Source organism: Eubalaena glacialis, chromosome 6 (genome assembly GCF_028564815.1).
Source record: "Eubalaena glacialis isolate mEubGla1 chromosome 6, mEubGla1.1.hap2.+ XY, whole genome shotgun sequence".
In the NCBI taxonomy this organism is placed as follows: domain Eukaryota; kingdom Metazoa; phylum Chordata; class Mammalia; order Artiodactyla; family Balaenidae; genus Eubalaena; species Eubalaena glacialis.
This window is the reverse complement of record NC_083721.1, coordinates 121,061,005-121,076,337: the sequence shown is the minus strand read 5'-3', so window position 1 is coordinate 121,076,337 and position 15,333 is coordinate 121,061,005.

Below are 15,333 nucleotides of genomic sequence, written 5' to 3'. Positions count from 1 at the left end.
AACTGATAATATAATGGGATATATACATACATACACACTTATAAAACATAATACTCTATTACAGAACTGAGACCAACCATATTAGTTGTATCAATCCATGTTAGTGGGCTTAACTTACATAATATAAGAAAAAGATTTTCAGATTGACTAAGAAAGCTAAATTCAACTTTATGCTGTATGCAAAAGACATACCTAAAATAAAGTGAATTTAAAGGACTAAAGATAAAAGCATGAGCAAAAATATATCAAGTAAAGGAAAGTAAGAAGAAAGCAGAGGCCATGATCTTGATCTAAAACAAGGTAGAATTCAGACAAAGAAGAATTCAACAATACAAAGTAGGACACTCTGTAATGCTAAAGGCTACCATTCACAATGAAGATATTAATATCTATTCACCAAATACCAGTAAAGCTTTCATAAAGCAGAAATGATAGGAGATGAAAGGAGAAACAGACACATATTAAAAATAGGAAACTTTAGCACACCTTGCTCAGATCTAGATAGATCAAGAGGACAAAATGTTAGTAAGGACATAGAAGACCTGAAAACCATAAGATAGAGTCTACAGATATATAATAAATACTTCATCCTGATAGCACAAAATATACCTTGCTTTCAAGTGTACATAAACATCTATTAAATTAGCTAATATTTGTTTACAAATAACTTAAAAAACAGAAATTCAAACTTTATCAGACCACAATGCAATATATCCTCAATTAGTTATAGTAATAACAAAAAAGGCTCTTTCACCAGGGAATTTGAAAGAAGTGAACTCTTATATTAAAGCAAAAATACGAGCCAAAATGTCTGTATTTCTGGACGAGAATAATGATGAAAACATACTGTGTTAGAATCCAATAAGAATGTCATAAAAGAGCTAGTAGAATATCTTGTGTTTGGGAGAGCCTTTCTATGCATAAAGAACTAGAGAGAACCGTACTTGAATATCACTGGGATTGCAGTGTGGAGAATGGATAGATGGGGCGTAGAAGCTCAGAGACCAGGTAACTTAGGTTAGAATGGTAGCAGTGGAGATGGAAAAAGTGGGCAGATTTCAGTTTAGGGGATTTTTTTTTAAGACATAATCTAGAAAACTTGGGAAAGGATTGAATGTAAGTGACAATGGGCAGTGAGTAGCAAGGGAAAGTCATGGTTCACTGCATAGGACTTGAATGGGTGGAAATGCCATTTAGCAAGATAGGAAGACTGAGAAGATTTGGGGTGTTCTGGGGGTGGAAAATAACTTACAAAATAAGTTACAAAAAATATTTAAATAGGAGAAATTCAAAACATCAATAAGATATGGTTATATTCAACTTTACTCTTCATCAAAGAAATCTATATTAAAAAAAATAGTTAACCTATCAAATTGACAAATTATCAATGATGGTAGTGAAGTGGACACTTTCATACCCTTCTAATGTTTTTTATAAACTTTATCCTTCTGATTAGTGATATGGAAATATATGGTCTATACCCTATAATTCCATTTCTAGGAATGTAACCTGAAGCACTAATTAGTTATTTGGAAAAATATACATGTACAAAAATGCCAATCACTGCCTTATATATAATAGCAAAAATTGGAGTGAATCATGAATTTTCACGATATAAATTTAAAATAACAAATAACTAAATTATTATACCAACATAAAATAAGCATCTATACAGTTATTATTAATCATGGTTTTGAAGGCATATTTCAAAAGGCATTTTTAGTTATATCAATGGAGAATTCTTTGAAGTTAGCAAGATATGTGCACCAAGCTTCATTCTAAAAATACAGATGAAGTAAATTCACATAAAAATAAGCAACAGAAATGTATTAAGGTCAAATAACCATAAAAAGTTACAGTAAGAAAAATGAAAAAGAGTAGCATAATAGTCCAAAAGACAAAGAAAGCACACTCTAATCACATGTGTGATCAAAACTCTTATATCTTACTTCAAAGTAAGTTAAAAGTCATTAAGAAAATTATTCAAGACACAAAAGAACAGCATAAACATGAACTAGAAAACTCAGAAATAAGGCAATGTCAAGTAAGAATGAATGAGCTATATAGAGTGATAAGAATTGTGGGTTCTCATGTGACTACAGAGAGCCCAAACTATGAACATTGCAGAACACACACAAACACACACACACACAGGGCAACATTTTTAAAAAATATTTCAAAATGTTCCCAGTGGTTGTCTCTAAGTGGTAGAATTACAGATGATTTAAATTTTCTTGTCTTTTTTATGTTTTCTATTTTTTACACAATAAACAAACATTCTTTCCATAAATCTCATCATGGAGAGGACCACAGGTGCAGAAGATGAAAATAATGATACTCCTCAATTCATGAAATATTATCATCTTTTGTCTCTGTGAGACCTTGTTCTTGTCTTATGTATGTGTTTATTCTCCTTATTTCCATCCCTACTTCTATTGTCCTTCCTTCCTTAAGCAACTACCTTCCTGTATTTAATGCATGCCACTTTGTTTATATGTCTTCTTTTAAGTATTTCTATTTATGTGCATGCATTTTAGTTTACATCAATGGAGAGCTCTCTGAATTTACCAAGCTCTCTGCACCAAGATTCATTCATTTTATTCTCATAGAATAAAAATATGCAACAGGAGTATATTAAGGTAAAATATCATACAAAGTTACAATAAAAGAATGAAAAGAAGTAGCATACATTCCTAAAGACAAGGAAAGCACGCTATATTGGCATACTTAACGAAAAATTAAGCAGTAAATCATTCAAGACATGAAAGAACAACATAAACATGAATTAGAAAACTCAGAAATCATTGACAGAAGTTAAGGAAAATTTTTAAAAATATGGAAAAAGTTATTTTACAAATGAAAAATAAGCTGGTTTAAATAAAAGAGTAACCAAAACAATATCATGCCTTCAAAAAATTAAAAATGTCAAAGAAGGAAAATGATAAAAAATCAAAAGGAAATAAAGAAGGAGATTAAAACAATTTTGAAAGAATGAGACAAATCATGAAGGTAGGCAAAATAGATCTAACATGAGTATTGGAGTCCTTGAAGAACAAACCACTGCAAGGGAACAGGAGCAATATTAAGAACTATAATTCAATACATTTTTCTAGAAACAAAGACACAGATTTGAAACCACATATTGAAAGAGTACACTTTATACCTGAGAATATCAATCCAGGAAGGCCAACATCAAAACAAATTGTAAGATTTCTGGACTTCAAAGAAAAAAAAATATCCCATAGGTATTTAAGCAAAATGATTCTGTGACTTACAGGTGACATAAAATTAGATTATCATCAGAAAATTTGACAGCAACTCTTTAGCCCCCGAAGGAAATGAAGCAATATGTTTAACATATTCAAGGAAAAAAAATGTAAACCAAAGACTTCTTTAATGTAGCAAAAAGTACCTTTAAGTATAGAGTGCAGAAGCAAATGGTTATCAAAATGTCTGACCTCAGGGGATATTGTTACTATGATCTTTCCTAAAGGATCAACTTTAGGCAAACAGAATTACTAAAGAGACATTTACATAAGAACTGGTGGGGGGCATTACATAGTTTCTTATAGAACTAGAATTATAAGAGGATTAAAAGAGGTTGTGGGCTTCCCTAGTGGCACAGTGGTTGAGAGTCTGCCTGCCAACGCAAGGGACACGGGTTTGAGCCCTGGTCCGGGAAGATTCTCACATGCTGCGGAGCAGCTAGGCCCGTGCGCCACAACTACTGATCCTGTGTGCCACAACTACTGAAGCCCACGAGCCTAGAACTGTGCTCTGCAACAAGACAGGCCACGGTAGTGAGAATCCCTTGCACTGCAGCGAGGAGTGGCCCCCGCTCGCCACGACTGGAGAAGAGCCCACGCGCAGCAAGGAAGACCCAACGCAGCCAAAAAGAAAAAAGATTGTGATATGCAACGTCAACATGATCTGACAAGGTAGTTATAATTACAAACCTAAAAAATGAGCGTAGAATGGGAAGAGTGTGTGCAAAATTTGTTTTAGCTGTTCAGTAATCATATTTTGTTGTGGTGGACCCGTATTGTTATTCTGAGACTGTTATATGTACAGAGTAGTATAAGGGGGTATAAAGCAAATGGATATAGAATATTAGAATTCTGTTATATCTAGTGTCCTTGTGATCCAGAACTCCTAGTGTGGATGACAGGAGATATTGCTGTTATATAGAAGAGATGAAGTAAAAGCTCTCTAGTCCTGAATTAACATTGGAACTCTCAAGGCATCTTATTTTTAAAAAGATGAATATGTAATGTAAATAACCTCCCTGCTATTTTAAAAAAGCCTAGAAGCAACTCCTGATGACCCACCCAGTAGCAGTGGGCATCTGTAGGCTTCAGATATTGGTCCTGAAAGAGTGAAACATTTTTCTTCTTGGTGTTTGTTCTTATTGACAAGCTTTGGAAAAATAAGAACATCTACTTCCCTCCCTTCTCTCCCTCCCTCTACCTTCCTTCCTTCCTTCCTTTCTTTCTCTTTTTTCTTTTGTTTTCTTTCTACCATGGAGAAAGCTTCACAAAGTTTAAACGGCTTAGGTGCTAAAAAGACAAATTATCTTTTCTTCTCTTTACTCTAGACAACCATTTTAAAAAGATAACTGTCTTAAAAAAACTATAAATTAAAAAACTCTTCTAAAAATTGGCAATTAATTTTTTTTTGTTTAACCTAAAATGTTGAACACCAAGATTAAATTGCTAAAAATGATTTAAATAATATTCAGTTATGTAAAGACACAGAATACACATCTGGAGTAAATTATTTGGTAAAAGGAAAGCTTATGGATGATTAAAATAGTGTTGATACAATAAAAAAGAGAAACATTGCTTGGAAAAACTTTTTCTACACAAAAATTATTCAGAAAATGTGGTTTAGCTTTATCAAATTCTGGTTTTGGTACTCTGCAAAAAAGTATTATTCTGTTCTAAAGTCTTTCTTCAAGAATGAAAATGGTCCTTCTGGCTTCTCAAGTGATCCCTTAATATATGTTAGGTTTTTATTTTATTTTTTATTCAACAGTTTCTAATTGTCTTCCCAGATCCTTTTAGTTATCATCGATCCCCACTTTCAGGCATTACAGGCCTGCTAATTATTGCCTACTGCATTTGAAAGCCACCATGGGATTGTCAGCATTCCTGAATATGTCCTTAACTTGTATACACACTATGTTCATTCCCTACTAGTCTAGAAATTCTGAAATTTTCCTATTTCAATATCATTATGCAAAACTGAAAAAATCGACCCATTTCCTGAAAAATAGTTGAGGCGTTTAGATGTTTATTTTATGAAATAAGTTTTCAGTGGAGATTATACCTCTTTTTAAAGTAAATGTAATAATTTATTTTTAAACTAAAATAATAATCATGATAAAAGGTTTTCAGAGATATCCTATGGGTTATATGGGCATGTATTAAAACCCCACATCTCCACTCTTCATAACTGTCATTCTCTATCATCATTCCACTGGAAAACAAGTCATCCTGTGTTATGAAGTCCAAGTTTTTACTGTGGTCCCCTCAATAATTATTTCTGAGAACACCAGAGAAATGCTTGAATGTTCCGCTAATCCATCCTGGTTTCCCCCTGTCAAGTCACCCATTCCATTCATTTTGGAACACTCTTGCAATTATTATAGATAATCTTTTATTTCTTTAAAATCGCTTCTCCAGGTTCTAAGTGTAAACAGGTAAAATTGCTTACATTCCTAACATGTAGCTAATACCAGAATATAAACATTTCGCTACACTACACTGAAGTCTTGCTGGGAAGAAAAGAAACTTATAATGTGGAAAATAAAAACTTCACATTAGCTACTGGGCACCACAACTTCTGGACACTGAGACTGAAACCTTGCTCAAAAATCGTATCTGTCCCCTCAAGCTTATGTCATTTGTCTGCAGTCAGGCTACCTCTCCCTAACTAAACTGGCTTTGCCCCTAAATACCTTCCCTCCAATTTTCACTATCCCAGTGAGAATTTATCAGTCAGGAAATGAACTTTGCTCTAAGAGTAACCCCCCACATAAGAGTATAAAAGAATTCAGGAGGCTGCTGTACAGGGCTGGAAATGGGGCATCCAGACCATATTTGGCTTCTCTGCCATAAAGTATATGCGCACCAACCCCCCAGGTTTCCAAGACGGATGTTTGAACTCCAGTGATCACTTTGCTCTTCCACCCAGCAGGAAGGAAGAAAAAGGGCCTGCTCAGTCCCTAAGGAGATTTTCTTCCATAGGACTACACAACATGTCTGGTTACATCTCATTGGTCAGAACTTATTTAAATGGCCCACTAGCCACAGGGCCATGTGTCTCCCTGAATACATTTGAAGTTCTGTTACTGAACAGGAGGAAGATGAGTGTTCAGAGTTATCAAGAAGTCTTTGCCAAAGAGAGGATAAACTCAAAATGTTTCATCTTCAGCTCAAGTCTCTGGCCCAGCTCTTCATTATATACCGCGAGACACAACCAGGGATCCCAGAGAAGAGAGGTTTCTATGGGATCGGGCAGAAAACTCTAGCTCCTTATAATCGAAATTTTCCATGCCAGAGTAAGATCTTTATCTTTGCATAGGAAAGGATTATGGGGAGTTTTGCCAAACAAAATATTTTCGTGTCCCCAAAGATAAAGTCTCTGTCCTCTCCCAAATTTATAGAGCAAAAATATTGGCAGTTTTCAAAATAGTGTCTGTGTATACATACATACATACATAAAAATATACATAATACATAAATATGTGAATGTGTGGGTATGTGTATGCATCTATATGAAACAGTGAGAATATGCAAATGTTATAATTGTTATTCTTTCTGGCTGGTGAGATCATGTATAGAGTTTAAGATTACTGTGTTTGTCAAATATTCTGCAAAGAACTTTAAAAAATTGTAATAAGAAAAATAATGTTTACAAATCTTTATGTTGATGCTTAATACGTAAATGTCAATGGAACATTTCTGGCTCAGAAGAAAAACATTAACACATTGAAAGTGCAATATCATCTAATCCATAAGTAGCAACTGTAAACTGTAGGTTCCTGATAAACAAACAGTCATAACTGTACATAACAGAAGGGTGGGATTCCTAACTTGTATTTAAAAGTAAAGGAATTAGCTCCTTAGTATGTTCATTTAATAAACTTGCAGTTTAGAGCCTTCTTTTTTTTTTTTTTTTAAACATCTTTATTGAAGTATACTTGCTTTACAATGGTGTGTTAGTTTCTGCTTTATAACAAAGTGAATCAGTTATACATATACATATGTTCCCATATCTCTTCCCTCTTGCATCTCCCTCCCTCCCACCCTCTCCATCCCACCCCTCTAGGTGGTCAAAAAGCACCGAGCTGATCTCCCTGTGCTATGCGGCTGCTTCCCACTAGCTATCTATTGTACATTTGGTAGTGTATATATGTCCATGACACTCTCTCACCCTGTCACATCTCACCCTTCCCCCTCCCCATATCCTCAAGTCCATTCTCTAGTAGGTCTGTGTCTTTATTCCCATCTTGCCACTAGGTACTTCATGGCCTTTTTTTTTTTTTTTCCTTAGATTCCATATATATGTGTTAGCATACTGTATTTGTTTTTCTCTTTCTGACTTACTTCACTCTGTATGACATTCTCTAACTCCATCCACCTCATTACAAATACCTCCATTTCATTTCTTTTTATGGCTGAGTAATATTCCATTGTATATATGTGCCACATCTTCTTTATCCATTCATCCGATGATGGACACTTAGGTTGCTTCCATTTCCTGGCTATTGTAAATAGAGCTGCAATGAACATTTTGGTACATGACACTTTTTGAACTATGGTTTTCTCAGGGTATATGCCCAGTAGTGGGATTGCTGGGTCGTATGGTAGTTCTATTTTTAGTTTTTTAAGGAACCTCCATACTGTTCTCCATAGTGGCTGTATCAATTTACATTCCCACCAACAGTGCAAGAGTGTTCCCTTTCCTCCACACCCTCTCCAGCATTTATTGTTTCTAGATTTTTTGATGATGGCCAATCTGACTGGTGTGAGATGATATCTCATTGTAGTTTTGATTTGCATTTCTCTAATGATTAATGATGTTGAGCAGTCTTTCATGTGTCTGTTGGCAGTCTGTATATCTTCTTTGGAGAAATGTCTATTTAGGTCTTCTGCCCATTTTTGGATTGGGTTGTTCGTTTTTTTGTTATTGAGCTGCATGAGCTGCTTGTAAATCTTGGAGATTAATCCTTTGTCAGTTGCTTCATTTGCAAATATTTTCTCCCATTCTGAGGGTTGTCTTTTGGTCTTGTTTATGGTTTCCTGTGCTGTGCAAAAGCTTTTAAGTTTCATTAGGTCCCATTTGTTTATTTGTGTTTTTATTTCCATTTCTCTAGGAGCTGGGTCAAAAAGGATCTTGCTGTGATTTATGTCATAGAGTGTTCTGCCTATGTTTTCCTCTAAGAGTTAGATAGTGTCTGGCCTTACACTTAGGTCTTTAATCCATTTTGAGTTTATTTTTGTGTATGGTGTCAGGGAGTGTTCTAATTTCATACTTTTACATGTACCTGTCCAATTTTCCCAGCACCACTTATTGAAGAGGCTGTCTTTTCTCCACTGTATATGCTTGCCTCCTTTATCAAAGATAAGGTGACCATATGTGCGTGGGTTTATCTCTGGGCTTTCTATCCTGTTCCATTGATCTATATTTCTGTTTTTGTGCCAGTACCAAACTGTCTTGATGACTGTAGCTTTGTAATATAGTCTGAAGTCAGGGAGCCTGATTCCTCCAGCTCCATTTTTCTTTCTCAAGATTGCTTTGGCTATTCGGGGTCTTTTGTGTTTCCATACAAATTGTGAAATTTTTTGTTCTAGTTCTGTGAAAAATGCCAGTGGTAGTTTGATAGGGATTGCATTGAATCTGTAGATTGCTTTGCGTAGTAGAGTCATTTTCACAATGTTGATTCTTCCAATCCAAGAACATGGTATATCTCTCCATCTATTTGTATCATCTTTAATTTCTTTCATCAGTGTCTTATAATTTTCTGCATACAGGTCTTTTGTCTCCTTAGGTAGGTTTATTCCTAGATATTTTATTCTTTTTGTTGCAATGGTAAACGGGAGTGTTTTCTTAATTTCACTTTCAGATTTTTCATCATTAGTATACAGGAATGCAAGAGATTTCTGTGCATTAATTTTGTATCCTGCTACTTTACCAAATTCATTGATTAGCTCTAGTAGTTTTCTGGTAGCATCTTTAGGATTCTCTATGTATAGTATCATGTCATCTGCAAACAGTGACAGCTTTACTTCTTCTTTTCCAAATTGGATTCCTTTTATTTCTTTTTCATCTCTGATTGCTGTGGCTAACACTTCCAAAACTATGTTGAATAATAGTGGTGAGAGTGGGCAACCTTGTCTTGTTCCTGATCTTAGTGGAAATGGTTTCAGTTTTTCACCATTGAGGACAATGTTGGCTGTGGGTTTGTCATATACGGCCTTTATTATGTTGAGGAATGTTCCCTCTATGCCTACTTTCTGCAGGACTTTTATCATAAATGGGTGTTGAATTTTGTTGAAAGCTTTCTCTGCATCTATTGAGATGATCATATGGTTTTTCTCCTTCAATTTGTTAATATGGTGTATCACGTTGATTGATTTGCGTATATTGAAGAATCCTTGCATTCCTGGAATAAACCCCACTTGATCATGGTGTATGATCCTTTTAATGTGCTGTTGGATTCTGTTTGCTAGTATTTTGTTGAGGATTTTTGCATCTATGTTCATCAGTGATATTGGCCTGTAGTTTTCTTTCTTTGTGACATCTTTGTCTGGTTTTGGTATCAGGGTGATGGTGGCCTCGTAGAATGAGTTGGGGAGTGTTCCTCCCTCTGCAATATTTTGGAAGAGTTTGAGAAGGATAGGTGTTAGCTCTTCTCTAAATGTTTGATAGAATTCGCCTGTGAAGCCATCTGGTCCTGGGCTTTTGTGTGTTGGAAGATTTTTAATCACAGTTTCAATTTCAGTGCTTGTGATTGGTCTGTTCATATTTTCTATTTCTTCCTGGTTCAGTCTCAGCAGGTTGTGCATTTCTAAGAATCTGTCCATTTCTTCCAGGTTGTCCATTTTATTGGCATAGAGTTGCTTGTAGTAATCTCTCATGATCCTTTGTATTTCTGCAGTGTCAGTGGTTACTTCTCCTTTTTCATTTCTAATTCTATTGATTTGAGTCTTCTCCCTTTTTCTCTTGATGAGTCTGGCTAATGGTTTATCAATTTTGTTTATCTTCTCAAAGAACCAGCTTTTAGTTTCATTGATTTTTGCTATTGTTTCCTTCATTTCTTTTTCATTTATTTCTGATCTGATCTTTATGATTTCTTTCCTTCTGCTAGCTTTGGGGTTTTTTTTGTTCTTCTTTCTCTAATTGCTTCAGGTGCAAGGTTAGATTGTTTATTCGAGATGTTTCCTGTTTCTTGATGTAGGCTTGTATTGCTATAAACTTCCCTCTTAGAACTGCTTTTGCTGCATCCCATAGGTTTTGGGTCATCGTGTCTCCCTTGTCATTTGTTTCTAGGTATTTTTTGATTTCCCCTTTGATTTCTTCAGTGATCACTTCATTATTAAGTAGTGTATTGTGTAGCCTCCATGTGTTTGTATTTTTTACAGATCTTTTCCTGTAATTGATATCTAGTCTCATAGCATTGTGGTCAGAAAAGATACTTGATACGATTTCAATTTTCTTAAATTTACCAAGGCTTGATTTGTGACCCAAGATATGATCTATCCTGGAGAATGTTCCATGAGCACTTGAGAAAAATGTGTATTCTGTTGTTTTTGGGTGGAATGTCCTATAAATATCAATTAAGTCCATCTTGTTTAATGTATCATTTAAAGCTTGTGTTTCCTTGTTTATTTTCATTTTAGATGATCTGTCCATTGGTGAAAGTGGGGTGTTAAAGTCCCCTACTATGATTGTGTTACTGTCGATTTCCCCTTTTATGGCTGTTAGTATTTGCCTTATGTATTGAGGTGCTCCTATGTTGGGTGCATAAATATTTACAATTGTTATACCTTCCTCTTGGATCGATCCCTTGATCATTATATAGTGTCCGTCTTTGTCTCTTGTAATAGTCTTTATTTTAAAGTCTATTTTGTCTGATATGAGAATTGCTACTCCAGCTTTCTTTTGATTTCCATTTGCATGGAATATCTTTTTCCATCCCCTCACTTTCAGTCTGTATGTGTCTCTAGGTCTGAAGTGGGTCTCTTGTAGACAGCATATATATGGGTCTTGTTTTTGTATCCATTCAGCCAGTCTGTGTCTTTTGGTGGGAGCATTTAATCCATTTACATTTAAGGTAATTATCGATATGTATGTTCCTATTCCCGTTTTCTTAAATGTTTTGGGTTTGTTATTGTAGGTGTTTTCCTTCTCTTGTGTTTCTTGCCTAGAGAAGTTCCTTTAGCATTTGTTGTAAAGCTGGTTTGGTGGTGCTGAACTCTCTCAGCTTTTGCTTGTCTGTGAAGGTTTTAATTTCTCCATCAAATCTGAATGAGATCCTTGCTGGGTAGAGTAATCTTGGTTGTTGGTTTTTCTCCTTCATCACTTTCAGTATATCCTGCCACTCCCTTCTGGCTTGCAGAGTTTCTGCTGAAAGATCAGCTGTTAACCTTATGGGGATTCCCTTGTGTGTTATTTGTTGTTTTTCCCTTGCTGCTTTTAATATGTTTTCTTTATATTTAATTTTTGACAGTTTGATTAATATGTGTCTTGGTGTGTTTCTCCTTGGATTTATCCTGTATGGGACTCTCTGTGCTTCCAGGACTTGATTAACTATTTCCTTTCCCATATTAGGGAAGTTTTCAACTATAATCTCTTCAAATATTTTCTCAGTCCCTTTCTTTTTCTCTTCTTCTTCTGGGACCCCTATGATTCGAATGTTGGTGCGTTTAATGTTGTCCCAGAGGTCTCTGAGACTGTCCTCAGTTCTTTTCATTCTTTTTTCTTTATTCTGCTCTGCAGTAGTTATTTCCACCATTTTATCTTCCAGGTCACTTATCCGTTCTTCTGCCTCAGTTATTCTGCTATTGATCCCATCTAGAGTATTTTTAATTTCATTTATTGTGTTTTTCATCGTTGCTTGGTTCCTCTTTAGTTCTTCTATGTCCTTGTTAAATGTTTCTTGCATTTTGTCTATTCTATTTCCAAGATTTTGGATCATCCTTACTATCATTATTCTGAATTCTTTTTCAGGTAGACTACCTATTTCCTCTTCATTTGTTAGGTCTGGTGTGTTTTGACTCTGCTCCTTCATCTGCTGTGTGTTTTTCTGTCTTCTCATTTTGCTTATCTTACTGTGTTTGGGGTCTCCTTTTCACAGGCTGCAGGTTCGTAGTTCCCGTTGTTTTTGGTATCTGTCTCCAGTGGCTAAGGTTGGTTCAGTGGGTTGTGTAGGTTTCCTGGTGGAGGGAACTAGTGCCTGTGTTCTGGTGGATGAGGCTGGATCTTGTCTTTCTGTTGGGCATGTCCACGTCTGGTGGTGTGTTTTGGGGTGTCTGTGGCCTTATTATGATTTTAGGCAGCCTCTCTGTTAATGGATGGGGCTGTGTTCCTGTCTTGCTAGTTGTTTGGCATAGGGTGTCCAGCACTGTAGCTTGCTGGTCGTTGAGTGAAGCTGGGTCTTGATGTTGAGATGGAGACCTCTGAGAGATTTTTGCCATTTGGTATTACGTGGAGCTGGGAGGTCTCTTGTGGACCAGTGTCCTGAAGTTGGCTCTCCCACCTCAGAGGCACAGCCCTGTTGCCTGGCTGGAGCACCAAGAGCCTTTCATCCACACGGCTGGTATATATTTAAGAGGCAGCTCTGTGTCATGGAGAAAAAGCAGGCTTGGAGGGCAAACACATCAGTGCTGGATGTGACATTCTCTAGCTTCCATGAAGTTAGGAGAGCATGCAGAACCACAAATCCAAGAGTGTGTTTAAATTCAAAGACTCTCTCTCTGGGCTTCCGTCAGAGCCTTCTTAATTTAGACTCTCTTGGGTGTACTGGGCTCTGTATGCAGACAAAATATGGAATTCTGCTTTCCTATATTACATGTTGTTAATGCTAATATATGTACATTGCAGTGTCTTTGCAAATTTATTTTCCATTTCTCTATATTTATATTTGTACTTATTTTTGTCTTCTGTGAAAGCAACCATTTCCTTTAGAAATATATGTATGTGTAAATACCTATATATGTATATTTGTGTATGGACCTTTTTCTATAAAATGTATACATTTTTAATATATGCATGTGTATGAATGTATATATATAAGTATGTGTGTGTATATAGATGTGTATGTATGTGTGGGTGTGTGTATATATATACATATATTTTAACTTCCCAGTATTTTCTCTTTCCTTGTGTTTCTAAAGCCTCACTGAATCCTAATTAAATATGTTAGTCATACTGGGATAGCCATCGACATGATCATGACAGAATACTATTTAGTTATTGGCTGAGAATATAACCTTATGAAAGCCATGGTCTATATGGTTACTTGCCTCCATTCAAGTGTGACATGGGAAACATTTAACAATCAGCGTGGGCTTCTCTGGTGGCACAGTGGTTAAGAATCTGCCTGCTAATGCAGGGGACACGGGTTCAATCCCTGGTCCAGGAAGATCCCACATGCTGCAGCGCAACTAAGCCCATGCGCTACAACCACTGAGCCTGCGTGCCACAACTACTGAAGCCAGCACGGCTAGAGCCTGTGCTCCGCAACACGAGAAGCCACGGCAATGAGAAGCCCACGCACTGTAACAAAGAGTAGCCCCCACTCACCACAACTAGAGAAAGCCAGTGCATCAACGAAGACCCAACGCAGCCAAAAAAAAAAAAAAAATCAGTCTGCCATGACCACTGACCAATCAGAGTAGACATCCATTCAATCAGAACAAATTTCCAACACTTGCACATCCCAGAAAAATTTTAAATCTTCTCCTAAAGTGTTTTGTCTAATGGTACAAATTTGATATATTTTCTAAGAAGTTGGGAGTAGTTTTAACAGTGAAAAACATGTATCTTGAATGATTTTCCCATTCCATCAAAGGATAAGTCAACAGAGAATGGATGCCCAGCCTTTCTCTTCATATTCATTCACAGACTGTTTTCAGACATCAAAAAAAAGTCTGTGAAAAATGGAGCAGAGAAAGACCAGAAAATTCATAGAATTTCCAAGGCTATACAGCTAGTCCATAGCCACTCAATAACTGGAAAATGTTTCCTTTCTCTCACACAGATTTCTTGAATGGGGTTGAAGAACCTCAGAGGAGTAGGTTATAAAATCATTCTTAAGGTCAAATGGAGGCCAAATGGGCAAATATGATATGGTGAGCGCTGAGCTGTTGCCTAAGGGAAACTTGGTCCTTCCCATTTTTTGATTTCCTTTTGTTCATATTTTAAGTTTATTAGAACTGTGGTCATACCAGGAGAGAAATCAATGTTATTGGCCTCTGAATCAATATTAATAGATATGTTAGCCATAGAGTTTAATTTTTTCCCTCACTTAAAATTAACACATGGTTATAAAATATTATAAAAATACATCAGCATATAAATAATCATTTTAATATGTTTATAGGATTCTTTTGATTTCAAGTGCTCAGAAACTTAGGCAAACTGGCTTGAACAAAGAAGAAAATTTATTGGCTCTCCTAACTGAAAATTCTGGGAAAAGATTCGGCTTCACAAGTAGCTTGATCTAGAAACACAATGTTCCTTTCCATCTTTTAGTTCTGGTCTCTGGAGTTTTGGTTCCATTATTAGATAGTCTCTCTCTTCAAGATGGCAGCCATCTTTGGTTTAAATCCCCTAGGAAAGATCTCTTTCAATAAGCCCATGAAGGGAGGGGCAAGATGGCGGAAGAGTAAGACGCGGAGATCACCTTCCTTCCCACAGATACAGTAGAAATACATCTACACGTGGAACTGCTCCTACAGAACACCCACTGAACGCTGGCAGAAGAGGTCAGACCTCCCAAAAGGCAAGAAAATCCCCACGTACTTGGGTAGGGCAAAAGAAAAAAGAAATAACAGAGACAATAGGGACGGGACCTGCACCAGTGGGAGGGAGCTGTGAAGGAGGAAAGGTTTCCACACACTAGGAAGCCGCTTCGTGGGCAGAGACTGCGGGTAGCAGAGGGGGGAAGCTTCAGAGCCACGGAGGAGAGCACAGCCACAGGGGTGCGGAGAGCAAAGCGGAGAGATTCCCGCACAGAGGATGGGTGCTGACCAGCACTCACCAGCCCGAGAGGCTTGTCTGCTCAGCCGCCGGGGCGGGCGGGGGCTGGGAGCTGAGGCTCAG